Below are 13,833 nucleotides of genomic sequence, written 5' to 3' on the forward strand. Positions count from 1 at the left end.
AAAAATTCCCACAAACAGAAAACATAGATTAATATATGATTCCAGCATCCCAAATATCTATTACATTAGCATTTCCACAAACAGCAAACAATTCCATTTGCACCATGGACATTTTTTATTCATTGTTTCCACCCCAATTTTTATAAACTACATTATCAAGCTATACGATCCACATATTTTGCAGATTAGTCGGTTTTCATCATTCTCACAATCAATGTTAATGAGGCAACCTTTTTTCTTAATAACATTCAGTTTTTCACACGTTATGAATGTAAGTTCATTGTCATTTCCTGCATTAACATAAGAATATGCACAAACAAATGTTTGCATGAAAGTACATATCCATTTCGTTGTATGCTATTTTTTCATTTGGATTTTCTTGTATTATTAACTATTAAATTAAAATAATTTTATGTTTTATATTCATAATTTTTTTTCTCCCTTGAATTCTAAGATAGATGAACATGAGAACTGTTACCAGGTACATTTCTTGTTGATCATTTTGATGCATATTTGTTATTTCCTTAAGTGATGCGTACTTGCTATTAGTATTACCATTCTTTTCTCGTCAAATAAACTAAAATCAAAAACATATAATATATATTTATATTAATTGGGCATTTAGAAATACAAACTTGCTAAAACGACCAAAGCCTTCAACATCAATAGTGATTAGTGAAATTCATAATAAACTGCAAAATATCATCAACTTGTTGCACATATAAGAGTTAAAAACATGAATAAATTAGTTAATGTAAATTGAATATATTTTACCTCCTTTCTATGTTACTTGTTTCTAGTGTGGATACATATTCACGGACTGACTTTATATATGATGAGAGTAACTCTTCTAGGATTAAACCAAAAACTCTTGATGGTGCTTTCCAGTAGTATGATATGCCTATAAATGAAGACATTTACAAAAGAAAAGATGGTAAAACACTATAAAAATGTACATTACCGATTCAATGGTGGTGCCATGACCAGCAAAATATATCCCAATAAGCACTTGTAGATAAGAAGATGCTCTCTAACTTGGTTATCCTTACCAATAACATGCTTTATATAAATAAACTATTAACCCAAATATAAATATAAAATTTCAATACAAAATGTAACCCACAATTGAAGCATATGATTACTTCTCCTCTTAGCTTGTAGAGGCATCAGGCTTTTGAAATAAAGAAAAAGTGGTTAGGATATCTGTCAAACCCTAAATTTACATGAAAACATCAAATTATCAATTGAATAGGCTAAAAAATGGAAATAAAAGCTAAAGAATAAATTAAATAATGATAATAACTTTTATCACACTAAGTAATGTGTCTCATAAACAAGTTGTTTTGCCGTGAACTCAAGAACAATAATCAAAGCTAAGGTGGAATAAAGCATTTAGACCCATGATTTTCAAATACGGATAAGAGGTTGAAGTTATATCCCTGCCAAAGAAATAACTTTCACATACTTAATTATCCAAACAACGCATGAAGGGAAAGAAAGAAGAAAACGAATTAAGTAATTAATTAAGGAAATATAGAACATGTAAAAACAGGGGGAATCAGGTAGCAATCACCATACAATTGTTTGGATTCTTAGGAATAGAGAGAAGGCATGTGAAGGTGTGGATGATACTGGAATCGAACTTGATAGATCACTTTTCTGGTTTGTCCATTCACATAGAAGCTTCGTTTATGTGTTTTTGTCGGACATGTCATTCCCTGAAACCCATTTTCAAGAGCAGAAGCATACATATATATATATATATATATATATATATATATATATATATATATATATATATATATAAATACATTTAACCTATTAGTAAAATACAATAAACAAAAACAAAATATGGAGGTACCACAAAAAAACCTAATTGTAGTGGGTGTGTAAAGAGAGAATTGATAGAAAAAAACGGTGGTGGTGAGGGATGTAAATGGTGGTGGGATCGAAAGCAACAAACGATCCATCAATGAACATAAAATCAGACCTGCATCAATTCATCACTAAAGTCAAAATCATATACTTGTAAATTGATGGAAACGACCCCAAAAAAAGAAAAAGCCAAACCTGTAAATGGTGGTGGCATCGAAAGCAAAAATCAAACCTGTAATGGTGGTGGGATCGAAAGCAGCAAACAATCCATCAATGAACATAAGATCAGACCTGCATCAATTGATCACCAAAATCAAAATCATAACCTTGTTAATTGATGGAAACGTCACCAAAAAAAAGAAGAAAAAATTGAACCTGTAAATGGTGGTGGGATCAAAAGCAGCAAACAAAACCCTAACACGCGGTAAGTCGTGATGGTGGTAGGGTATGTGGTGATCGATTTTGGTGGTGGTGGCAGTAGGTTAGGGTTTGTAGAGAGAAAGAAGGGAGAGATTGACTTATTAAGGGAGCCAAGGCGATTTCATAGAAACGGAGCCAGTGCCAAACAAGGTAGGAGGAAGTCAATTATACAAGAGAAAGGCGTTGAGAAGTAGAGCTAAAAATCCGGAGTCGGAGAGGACCGAGATATGAGGCTTTGATTATAATGTGTGACCGAGTAAAAGATCTCATTCAAAATTTAATATTATTTTATTCATAATTAGTTGTACTTTAGGCTTAGAGAGTTGAACGTCTTAAAAAAATATTATTATTATATTAAATCTATTTATGAAAATAGTTAGATTTCTTTTATAAGACAGTATATATATATATATATATATATATATATATATATATATATATATATATATATATATATATATATATATATATATATATATATATATTGGTTTTTATTTGACAAGTTTAGTCCCCGTAAACCTTTATTTATTTTTGTTCTTAGGTAGCAATTTCAATCATTTCAAAGGTTTCCACGGCGATTTCTATAAACCTTTATTTATTTTTGTTGTTACTTAGAAATTTCAATCATTTCAAAGGTTTCTATGGCGATTTCTGTAAACCTTTATTTATTATGGTCTTACTTAGCAATTTCCATCATTTCAAAGGTTTATATGGCCATTTCTATAAACCTTTATTTATTTTAGTTCTTACTTAGCAATTTCAATCATTTCAAAGGTTTCTTGGCAATTTATGTAAACCTTTTTCTTTTTGTCTTACTAGGCAATTTCAACGATGTCAGATTTTTTGCCCTACTTTACTTATTTGTCAATTTCAACCCCTTTTAATTTTTTTTTCTATTTTTTACACTTTCGTGTTTATCATCATACTATATATAATTTGATTTTGCTGAATAACTTTCGTTCGTTAACTTATATAAGAAAAAAAATACTTTTTATATGTTTATTTTTATGTATGTGTCGGTATAAATTCAGAGTATCAACTTTTTGATGTAAATATAGAGCTTTTGTTATTTGTTTTTTTATATACGTGTCGGTATAAGTTCGAGTTTGTCTATGTTTCGACTTTTTTTTTTTTTTTTTTTTTTTTTTTTTTTTTTTTGTTGATTCCTACCTACGACAGTATGAGCCGTTCACATATAATATGTTTTTTTTAGAGCGACATATATATTATAAAAACTAACAATAAGTTAGGCGAAAGTAACAATTACATGGAATCAATAGACAAGATTGAATTATGCAACTAGTCAACCCAATTAACACTACTTTTACACACCTACTAGCCCAACAAAAAAATTTGAGAAACCACCTTATCAAACAACAAAGATTTTTTAGGCTTAGCTTTACCAAAAAGAAAAGAATTTTTAAATCACCAAACCGACCACCAAAGAGTGTAAAAAAAGCCTCCATAAACTCTTGACACAACGAAGACAAGCGCATCGAGCCAAGCCAAACAATCTGGTCTTGAACCGAAAACAAGGATGGCTTATGAACATTCCGCCATATACATAAAAGATTCATAAATCGATAGCCAAGTCACATTCAAAGAATAGATGAGTGACCGTCTCAACTTCCTGCTCGCAGACGGGTCAAAAATAGAAGTAATCTCCATCCCTCTGTAAAACAAATTATAGCGGGTAAGTAATTTGTTCAAACAGAGGCGCCAAAGAAAACATTAAGGTTTATAGGAGTAAGGTGACACTATCTAGTAGTTGAATCAGAAACAATAAGAAGATGTTTATGAATTTCTGCTCTAGCAGAAGACACAAAAAAAGAATCGGAACCATCAAGGGACCAACTCCACTTATTCGCAGACGAAGAGAGCACAACCGAGGAGATCAAATCTGAGAAGACTAGCCACTACTCATCCTCTATACCCCATCTCAGAATTCTTCTAAAAGAAGACACCCAACCCGGTTGATGCATCTTCAAAGCAACAAAAATTTGCTTATCCAACCGTGATTTCACGTATTATAAACTAGTGTCAAAATATTAATGGGGTTTCGACAACAAAATTTATTGTTTATTAGCTTATTAGATTATAAGCTAATAAGATAGAGTGATATAACTTATAAAAAATGGTTTATTGGTGGTTTTCTATCACTATAAGCGATCTTTATCCAAAAACTTTTTAGCTTATGGCGGTATGAAAACGCGAATAAGTTTTATTTATTTATTTTGAAACTACAAATCTAACCTATCTGTAAACTATTCATTAATTCCATTTATGTCTGCAATAGGATTTGAACATTCAACCTAAAAAAAAAATCAATATCAGATGGGCTAGAACTCATTTAATCATCAACAAGCTAATAAGCTTATTTTCCAAATACCCAATTTTCCGTTACTTTTAGTTTAATTTGTTATGTTTTGAATATTAAGTCTAGTATATATTTGCCTCACCCAACTTTCATTTTTTCATTTTGGCCCAGCTTTTCCTTTTTTATTGTCGATTACTTTTTATATTTTACGAATTTAGCATAAATTTTTATTTAAGTTTGTTTTCATGATTTTTAAGACTTACTTTTTTATATTTTACAACTTCTTGTAAACTTGTTTTTAGAACTATATTTTACGAACTAGCTCTTAAAAATTTAGTTTTTATTTTTTACAAAATTACTTTTCCTAGTCTTCGTTCTTTTATATATATATATATATATATATATATATATATATATATATATATATATATATATATATATATATATATATATAATTTTTTGTTGTAATTAATGTTATCATGGGATATTTTGAATTATGTATAATATAAAATTATACAAAATTTTGGTTAAAAATTGTTAGGTTTATTTGAGACTAACATATTTTGTAAGACATATAGATGCAATCCTAATCATTCATAGTTATTTGAATTATATATTTTAAAAAAAAACATTGGGTCACCGTTGCAACATAGATACTACAAGAGCCCGACAAAAATACAGTTATTAATTATCCAGGACAACATCATAATTCACTGTTATGGCTTTCCTAAAACTTGGTAGCAATTAAATTTTTATAAGGCTGGAGGGAGTGGCTTGCTAGCCATGCTCGCCAAGGGCGCTAAGCCCACTCCCTACAAATGTGTTAACTTCTCGCCAGAATAGATGCGATAGCCGGCTAGAGTGAGGAAAGAGAAAAATGCTAGAAGATGAAGGCATGTGATTAGTTACTTTTTTGTTTTTTTTAAAATAAAAATAACAAAAACAATAGATACCATCACTCCATATCTTTTTGATACCACTCTCTTCATCCTACGTAACTTAAAAAAAATCAGGTGGTCTTAAAAAATCATATGTAGTAACATGCTAAAGATGCTACCACTCCTTCCAGTCTAAGGCTATGGGGGTATGGTTTACCACCAACTTATTAGAAAAATGATGTCACCTATGCAACACATCACATTCACTATATATTCGTTAGCCCTTGGATATCTTTTTTATTTTTTATTTTTACTTTGACATTTAGATTAAATAACAAAATATAATTAATAAACATAAATAAATATTTCACATTACTTAAAAACACATTACATAACTTCAATTTTAAGCCTAAATTACTAAAAAAAAACATAGAATCATAAAATTTGAAACCTAAATTACTAGAAAAAAACATAAAATCGTAGAAATTTAAAACTAAATTACTTAAAAACCATAGAAAACTAAACATAAAAATTAAAATCACTAAAACCTAATTCCCATATGTTTTCGCTGACTTCTTGTTGAAATTTTAGAAACGTCGTTGGATTTACTGGGTTGAGATCCGGTTGAGGTTTTGTGTTTATAAGTTGACGTTCGGTAAGTATTATTTGTTGGATTAAGTTGTCTAAGCTAGTAACTAAATTTGTATATTCTTGTAATTATAACCAAAGTCCTTTTTGATTATAATGACATTTATAGAGAGATGATGATTTATTAGATTATTATATGATTAATAAACTAATTGAAAATTATGAGGAAATGATTTATTAATATATTATATGATTAATATATTAATTGGAAATAAAAAATTGATTTTTTAATTTATATGATTAATAAATTAATATGAAATCCATTAGAATTAATTAATTATTAATTAGAATTAATCTGGAATTAATTGAAATTAATTAAAGGTTCAAGAGTCGAATTGTAATTATTCATAATTGAGAAAATAATGAAGATTCTAGAACCCATATAGGTGGTGAATGAAATTAGGGGGGATTCTAGGGTTTCGAAAAGCCTCTTGGTAGTAAATAAGAAAAAGATTTGAATTGAGATTAAATCTATTATTTAGTTATTCAAATCTTGTTTTGTCCATAAGTTACCTAAGCTATAAATAGGACCCCGCGGAACTCAAATTTGTTCATACACTTACTTGAAGGATTCTCTAGCTAAAAATCTCCTCTCTCATCTCTTATCTTGTCTTCTAGTGTTAGGATTTGGGTGTGAGTCATTAAAGGCACAATCTTTTTGGTGCTAAGCTTTCCAAGACCTACACTACAAGGAAATTGAAGTGATTTGTTTACTACAACAAATCAAGAGGTATGTAACTCTACACTTGATAATTTTGAATTACACTAGGGTTATACTAGGTTTAGTTGTTCATTATATGTTGTTATCATGGTATATGACAAATCTTTTATAAAATGCATGTACCCTAGTAAGTGTTAATTGTTTTCCGCATTGTACAATTATGTTTTCTATAAAACCCAACACTATTTTTCGGCGACGAACTTCCTCCATTGCTTCATAATTTTTTTTAAAAAAAACCTAGAGTTTTGTCTATTATTCCCACAAGTACGTCTTCGCTACTTGCTTATTCGCTTGAAGATGCCGCCTTTGTTCCTTTTTCGCTTCTCGGTGGTCGTCGAAGTTGGATTTCGATGGACCCTCCCCCTCGGTGCTATTGAAGTCTTCATTAAGGTTGAGGCAATAACTCACATTCGACTCGAAAGTTCTTGGCCTTTTGTTGGAGCCGGTGGTCGATTCCGAATGCAAAGTCTCCAGATTAAGGACCCATTTTGGACCCTTACGAAAAATTTCTCACGCTTTTTGGTGACCGAATGCTTTACCGTCGTTGGTAACCCTGTATTGTTGGCATGCAGTTAATAAAATATTGAAATCGTTGCTACCGTTTGTATGCATATTTTTAAGATTTTCAAATATGACATTAAACTTTATGCAAGCAGCTCGTAGTTTACGTCATTTTCCATTGACCGTGTCGTACGTCCACTCCATTTTCCTTCCTAATAGCGAGTGAAAGTGGTCTAAAACATGAAGCCAAAAACTGTTTCCCATTTGCGTGAAGCTTCCTCCTTATCTTCGTTCCAAGTTGTACATTTTTTGTAGCTTTTCATTTTTGTTGCGTTCTTCTAGATGGTTGTTGTGTTTTTTGAACCCTTTCGTCGGCGTCATTGTTGAGGTTTATAAGTTGGGATTGAGAAAATGAGACTTGAGATGGTTGTATTTGAAATTGTTGAGGCTGAAAAGTTTGTGCAGGGCTGGCCCAAGGGCAGGAAGAGCTGGGCCACTGCCCAAGCCATCAAGCTGATATGGGGCATCATGTATTTGTCATGCTATCAAAGTTACACGCTTTATTTTGGCCCAAAAATTAAGATCCATACTCAAATTAAGCCTGTTTCTGCATTTTGCGGTCGATTGAGAAGGGCGTTTTGAGCGGTAAAGAAAAAACACTACACACCTTAATTTAGTGGGAACATAACTCGCACACCAGCCACGCCTAATTGGAGGACTCGGGGAAAATGAAGAAGACGGGGAGACAGGAGATATTTATAAAGAAAAAGTATCATTTATTATTCGAAATTTCAATTCTCTTTCTCCCTGATCTATTTAATGCTTTACCCTACCGATCATCAATTTATCTAAAAATCTGAATTGATTCAAGAAACTGAGTAGTGAGTATTGAGCTTTATTGGTTCGAGAACTAGTGAAACTTTTCTGTGTCTTTCTGACTCGAGAGAACATTGAAACTTTTCTAATTCGAGAGCTAATGAATGTTTTTTTTTGATTTCTTGTGATTGGAATATTCAAGTCTTTTTGTTTGTGTCGCCTCCTTCTAATAGTTATGTGGGTGTTTTACCGGAAGTATTCAAGTATTGTTCTGCACTTGGGCTTTTTTTGGCTTTTGGCTTGAATGACGAATTTGCCTATAGTCTTAGAACCTGTGGTGGTTTCATCTCTTTTTGCCCAAATTTCTAATTTGTCCTTTATTTTCAAAGTTGACGTTCTTCAAATCTTTCTCATTGGACACCTCGTAGATAATTGACTTTTTATCTTTCTAGTTTATTTTAGATAATTGACTTTTTATCTTTCTAGTTTATTTTGATTAAGTCTCTATAAATTACATCTTGTAATCTTGTTAGTTCTTATTATTTTTAGTACTTAGTTTTTACTATTGCTCAAACTTTTTTGACAATTTCATTGATGTTGGAGCTGTTTTTTTTAGCATTATTGGTCTATAATTTTTTTTTTGGATTATTTTGTTAGTATCCACAAAATTATTCTTTAAAATGTAGTTGCTTTCGGTGTTCATTTGTTTGTCTTGTAAGTTGTTATCTATTAAGATTAAATTTTTAGGATCCCATTAGGATTAAGAGTGTTTGAGACAAAAGTTGAATCTCCTGTAGCTTTTAGGAATTGAAAGTGTTTGAGAGAGAAAATGAGTATTCGCAACTGTCAATTTTGATAGGATACAGGATGTTTTTTTATTCAAATAATGTACATGAACATTGTTTTATTTGGAGTTTGTATACGTTAGTTTAGATAAAGAGTAAATTACACGATTCGTCCTCATCCAAGTGTCAAATTGCACATTTAGTCCCTATTTTTAAAACTTAACTCGAACCGTCCCTATAATATTTTTTTCTCACTCGGATAGTCCCTAATGAACATAAAATGTATATTTTACCCTTTCCGTATTATTTTTGATATTTTTTTTTTATTTATTTGTTATTAACAATTTAAAAGAATAATAAAAAATAAAGAAAAACAAAAATTGGACCCCACCACCACAAAAACTTATCTCCTACCCTAACCCCACTCATATCCACATCCTTCAATTATCTTCTTTGGTTCATATTCTACCTCCGGCCTCTGCAAAATACCATCGGACCACCGCACACCACCATCGACCACCACCACATTTTCTCTCAAAAAAACCGTCGACATGGATGACGCAATATGGAGAGAGAGAGAGAGAGAGAGAGAGAGAACGCAAGAGAGAGGGAGATGGAGCTGCCATCGCCCCCTGTTCGTAAATCTACACTCCAGGTGGTGGTTGTCGGAGGTGGCTTCGTTTTCTCCACCTAAAAGAAATGTCCCCACCCTCATAAGTCGTCTCTCTCATGTCAAGAACATCACCGGAAACCACCACTGGGAAAAGAAAAGAAGATCTGAAGAAAGTTCCCCTTGGAAGCAGTCACCATCGTCCTTCTCTCTACCCCCATCCACTGTCTCCCCCTTTCTCTCTTCTCTCATCTATGTGAACCCGTTAGAAACCGCCACCATCTCTGCAAGAAACCACCACCATATACTCTGGAAACCGCCGCCATAGATCTGGATTGCATTAAGAACCGTAATGTGACATCCCCAAAATCTGGGTCAAAAAAGACCGATTTTCATTTATGCTTTTAAAATATTTTTAGAGTAAATCCTTTTGATTTGAAAGAGTTGCGGAATTTGTTCCCAAAAACAAAACATGATAAAACAATGTTTACCAAAGCATTTCATTAAAAATGTATTTTTCATTATATAATCAAAACTCGGGGTGTCATGTTCCGATACAGACCAATAAGCATAAACGATAGCATTACAAGTCATTCAACAATATATATATATATATATATATATATATATATATATATATATATATATATATATATATATATATATACAGACTTGTAAACAAAACAACTGATGGTTCATCCATCTCATGCCCTCACGCCACTTCCTGTAATACAAATAAAACTGAGTGGGTCAGGCTTGGGAGCCTGGTGAGCATATAGGGTTTTCAACCCACAATAAATAATCATATTTAATTTTTTTCACCAACCAACAATAACCCAATTACCCATTCCCTTTATTCTCACTTTATGTCCCTAAAACAACTAACACAAGGGACCTAGTCTAAGAATATTTCATCGGGGCGACAACACATGCTTCGGAGGTACCTCAGCAATATAAGTCAAATAAGGCAACCATGAGGGGGATGGAGTACAGCGAATGAACACCCGAGTTCATTAACACCTACAGGTGGCGAACCTGCTAATGTTTCCACAAGACTGTCTAGAATAGCCCGTGGTCGTCATCTAAACTCCGCTAGATGAATAAATCAAACAACAACGAGGCCTCTCATCTGTTTTATTACACACCAACTATCTACCCATGTTCTACCCAACATATTAGTAGATAAAATATACATTTTTATACATAGTTTTGAAAACCTGTATAGCATGCTTTAATCAATACATATTCCACATAACAGATGAGGCACACACACACACATAACACATATCTCATAGAGAATAAATCACATCTATGAGTTAGAAGAAAGTGAATACACATTCACACACATAACCACAAAATTATACACATAATACGTATTCCGTATAAAATACTTCATAATTATGCGTTAGAAGAAAGTAACTACACACTCACACATATAAACAACAATATACTTAATACACTCGAACCATACTTGTATTATTATCGTGTTTATGAAAGGTAGTATACACTCACTTGATCAGAAGATGATCAGACAACACTACGACTTGCAGAAGTAGTAATCCTCAGCAGATCTGAAAGATCTTCACAAAAATCGAACTTCTCGCGAGCAGAGCTTCGGCTTGGGAACCGCACTTCTCGGGATCTTCGGGATCTCGGGACTTGCCTCGGGGCTCGAGTATGATATCGGGGCTTCGGGGTATTTCTTGCACGCAAAACGATGCAAAACGGGAGAGAGAAGAGAGAAAATGAACAAAAGAATCGGCTGTCTTCGGATCCTATTTATAGGAGGCTGGAGCCTCGGAGTACGCGGGGCGTACTGCGTTACGTGGGGCGTACTGCCCGAAACGTCATTGCTTACGTATCCGAAGCCACTTGCTGCGAGTGTCGACATCTTCGGAGTACGCGGGGCGTACCTCGGATCAGACCGGTGACTCATTCGGATAATGCTTCCGAATTTCCAATTAAATTTAATTACAAAATATTTAATAAACTTCGAAAATTCATATCTTCTACATACGAACTCCGTTTTCGACGTTCTTTATATCCACGCGAAGGTGAGACTACGCTCTACAACTTTCGTTTAGACTCCGTCGGCTAATTTCGAATTTATTTTTATTATTTATTTTTAATAGGCCGCGACAGAAAAACTTCGTTATAAATTCATAACTTCTTCGTTTGACGTCCGTTCTCGCCTAACTTTTTATCGCTTCGATACCAACAACGAGACCTTCGATCCTCATTTAGATTACTTCGGCTAAAAACCGCTCGATCTCAAATCGAGTATTTCGGGCTGCACACCGCTAAGCCGAAACTTTGATAAATCATAACTTCCTCATACGAAGTCAGATTTGGGCGTTCTATATATATTCGGAAACCTTGTTTCAACTACTACAACATTATTCAAAGATATTATGTTTATTTTACACTTAAATTTTGACGCTTATTTTTATTCTTAATTAATCAAACCACATAATTAAGCAATTAAGCACAAAACACACAATACTTAAATAATACAATCATATTATTTCAAAACGGGTTACAGAGGTTAACCTAGACTATTACATTGCTAAAAATGGCAAGCCCGAAAACACAGGCGTTACAATTATCTCCACCTTAGAATGATTCCGTCCCCGGAATCACACATCAACAAACAAATGCAGATAGCGACTCAACATGTCACTCTCCGTCTCCCAGGTGAGATTCGGCCCATTCGTGTGTTTCCATCGGACAAGTACTAACCCAACCATTTTGCGCCGCAACTTCTTAGTCTTTCGGTCAATAATTGCCTCTGGTTCTTCAATCAACCTTTTGTTCTCATCGATTCTCAATTCAGAAATTGGAATTATGTCAGGAACTTCTCCCGTGAACTTCCTCAAATAACACACATGAAAAGTGTTGTGAATTCCATTCAGTTCTTCGGGTAATTCGAGCTTGTAAGCTTGGTTCCCAATCCTCTGAAGAACTTTAAACGGTCCAATAAACCTTGGACTCAACTTTCCCTTTTTACCAAATCTTATAAGTCCCTTCCACGACGAGACTTTAAGCAAAACCGAATCTCCAACCTCAAAAGTCATCGGTCTTCGCTTTTTGTCAGCATAGCTCTTTTGACGATCTTGAGCTGCTAACATTCTTTCTCTAATTATTTTCAACTTTTCAGCAGTTTGATGAACCATCTCTGGTCCCATAAACTGTTTTTCCCCAGCCTCAAGCCAACAAGACGGCGTACGACACTTATGTCCATACAAAGCTTGATAAGGTGCCATCTTAATGCTCGAGTGAAAACTATTATTATAGGAAAATTCTACCAATGGTAAATGTTCATCCCAATTACCTAGGAATTCCAAGGTACATGCTCTAAGCATATCTTCAAGTGTCTGTATTGTTCTTTCACTCTGACCATCAGTCTGCGGATGGTAAGCTGTACTTAAACATAACTTGGTACCCATTTCCTCTAGTAGACTTTTCCAAAACCTTGAGGTGAAACGGCTATCACGATCCGATACAATCGTTAATGGAACACCGTGAAGCCTCACAATTTCCTTCACATAAGAATTTGCAAGCTTTTCCATAGACCATTTCTCATTGGCTGCTATGAAATGCGCACTCTTAGTGAATCGATCAACGACCATCCAAATCATGACGTAACCATTCTTTGTTCTGGGCAGTTTAGTGACAAAGTCCATAGCAATGTCTTCCTACTTACCCATAGGCACAGGCAATGGTTCTAAACTCCCGTAAGGTTTCTGATGTTGTGTCTTGACTCTCGCACAAGTCACACACTCGGCCACATACTTTACAACATCAAGCTTCATCGTCGGCCACCAGTAGTAGGGTTTCAGGTCCCTATACATTTTAGTGCTACCAGGATGAATTGAGTACATGGTTTTGTGAGCTTCTTCCATCAGAAGATCCCTAATTCCTCCTGACTTAGGTACCCAAATACGATCTTGGAATACCTTCAGTCCATGACCATTAGTACCAAACACCAATGTTTTACCCAAACGTTCCTCCTTTCGGTCATTTTTCTCAGAAGCTTCCTGTTGAGCTTTCTTTATACTTTCCACAATGGTCGAGACAACTTCAATTCTCAACGCTCTTGGCCTTTTCCTTTCAAGATTGACCTTCCGACTGAGAGCATCAGCAACAACATTAGCTTTACCGGGGTGGTAAAGTATCTCACAGTCGTAGTCTTTAAGTAATTCTAGCCAGCGTCGTTGCCTCATATTCAATTCCTTCTTATTAAAGAGATATTGGAGACTCTT

Source organism: Lactuca serriola, chromosome 2 (assembly GCF_051521515.1).
Source record: "Lactuca serriola cultivar US96UC23 chromosome 2, Lser_US96UC23_V15, whole genome shotgun sequence".
In the NCBI taxonomy this organism is placed as follows: Eukaryota; Viridiplantae; Streptophyta; class Magnoliopsida; order Asterales; family Asteraceae; genus Lactuca; species Lactuca serriola.